A 2,603-nucleotide genomic window follows, 5' to 3' on the forward strand; every position below is an offset into this window, starting at 1 on the left:
ACTAACAGAAAGCAAAGAGTGGGGGTAAATAGGTATTTTTCTGGTTGGCGATCAGTGACGAGTGGTGTGCCTCAGGGATCAGTGTTGGGACTGCAATTGTTTACGATTTACATAGATGATTTGGAGTTGGGGACCCAGTGTAGTGTGTCAAAATTCGCAGATGACACTAAGAGGAGTGGCAGAGCAAAGTGTGCAGAGGACGCTGAAAGTCTGCAAAGGGATATAGATAGTCTAAGTGAGTGGGCGAGGGTCTGGCAGATGGAGTACAATGTTGGTAAATGTGAGGTCATCCATTTTGGTAGGAATAACAGCAAAATGGACTATTATTTAAATGGTAAAAAATTGCAGCATGCTGCTGTGCAGAGGGACCTGGGTATCCTTGTACAAAGAACAAAGAACAAAGAACAATACAGCACAGGAACAGGCCCTTCGGCCCTCCAAGCCCGCGCCGCTCCCCGGTCCAGGATTGAATCCTGAATCCACGATCCCCGCCCAATTTTCCAGCCTATCTACATACTAATATCCTATCCACCGAGCTGTCCCTCACAGCTACGATGCTTTGTTCATCACAACCTATTGACTCACCCCCACCCCCCCATTCCAGACCATGTGATCTCCAGGGAGAGGCGAAAACCCAGAGTGAAAACCCCAGGGCCAATATGGGGAAAAAAAATCTGGGAAATTCCTCTCCGATCCCACAAGAATCACAAGGACACCCAGGTGCAGCAGGTAATTAAGAAGGCAAATGGAATTTTGTCCTTCATTGCGAGAGGGATGGAGTTTAAAAACAGCGATGTTTGTTGCAGCTGTATAAGGTGCTGGTGAGGCCACACCTGGAGTACTGTGTACAGTTTTGGTCTCCTTACTTGAGAAAGGATATACTGGCACTGGAGAGGGTGCAGAGGAGATTCACTCAGTTGGCTTATGAGGAGAGACTGAGTAGACTGGGGTTATACTCATTGGAATTCAGAAGAATGAGGGGAGATCTTATAGAAACATATACGATTATGAAGGGAATAGATAAGATAGAAGCAAGGAAGTTGTTTCCACTGACAGGTGAAACTAGAACTAGGGGGCATGGCTTCAAAATAAGAGGGAGCAGATTTAGGACTGAGTTGAGGAGGAACTTCTTCACACAAAGGGTTGTGAATCTGTGGAATTCCCTGTCCAGTGAAGCAGTTGAGGCTACCTCATTGAATGTTTTTAAGGCAAGGATAGATAAATGTTTGAACAGTAAAGGAATTAAGGGTTATGGTGAGCAGGCGGGTAAGTGGAGCTGAGTCCACAAAAAGATCAGTCATGATCTTATTGAATGGTGGAGCAGGTTCGAGGGGTCAGATGGCCTACTCCTGCTCCTAGTTCTTATGTTCTTATTTAAGAGCTTGCACTGTTGTCCCAGTGTTGTTTTTGAAGGCCCCAAGCCCTTTTGAAGGCTGGGCCTCATTTTGAAATGGAAGGTGAGCAGCGAGTGCAGAATCGATGTTCAAAACATGTCTGCTATTCGGTGTGGAGTAGTGGTGGAAAAGAGGATGGGGATGGGGTGGGATTAATATGGCAGTTCAATCATAGAGTTGGCCCAGAAGTTGGGATTTAAGGAGGTTGGACACAGTCACTGTGAGAATGGTGGGCGGCTGAAACAAAACCAAGAGATTATTTGGAACCAGGAGGAGTGCTCCTTCTCCCCCTGGCTCCACAAAAACCTTTGATGGAAGTTCCACTTCCCCTTTCTTTGTTGCCCCACTTAGGATCTCTGGTCAGCCCACACAACATCTGCTACAGAAGGTGCAGCATGCACATTGATGCTCTGCCCATGGATATCACAACATTGCAGCCTACAACCAGCATAGGATCTTGACTTGCAGGTTAGAAGTGGGTTCCCACCTGAAAAAGGAAGGTACATGGGTCACTCTTGTGAAGGTTCTGATGCTGATGGTTGAAAGCAAATTGGAAATATGACTGAAGTCATGCAACACCATAATTTTCAGGATCTTTTATTTATCACACGTGTTGCCCTAGATTTGTTGTTTTGCTCTTGGAATTCACAATAAAGGCCTGAACACTTGTAAAGATTTGCATTAAGTATTAGCCCATTAATATTGTCTAACCTTTGAATTGCGATTTACCATCGATTATATATTCAAAAAGTGAGCAATCTCACAATGCCAATTGCAATATTCTGAGACTAAATGATTTCAGTGAGAAGGCACCTAATGCTAGACGACAGGTCCTTTACTCAACTCACGGAAATCCCAACAAGGTCCGTTCAGGACAAAATGCAGTCCCAGGCAGCAGTATTTGTGCAAATGAGCAGAACTAGACATTGAAATATTGATGCAGTGGGAGAGCACTCTCTGTCACAAATTAGTGAAATGGATCTTTCTAATGCTCGTAAAGGTCTGGGGACCAGCCAAATTAAATGCTCACATGGGTAAAATGTGTCGGAAAGGCAGATGACAGATGGAAGAATGAAGGCCAGCAGGAAAAGTAACAGAGACTCGGCAAATGGCTTACTGATTCTGACCAACAATGGACAAAGAAAAATGATAAAAAGAATGTATGGGGCTGACAAAGGGAACAGAAAGCTGCATGTGTAGTCAGAAAGA

This window comes from Mustelus asterias, unplaced genomic scaffold (assembly GCF_964213995.1).
Source record: "Mustelus asterias unplaced genomic scaffold, sMusAst1.hap1.1 HAP1_SCAFFOLD_1405, whole genome shotgun sequence".
NCBI classification, from domain to species: Eukaryota; Metazoa; Chordata; class Chondrichthyes; order Carcharhiniformes; family Triakidae; genus Mustelus; species Mustelus asterias.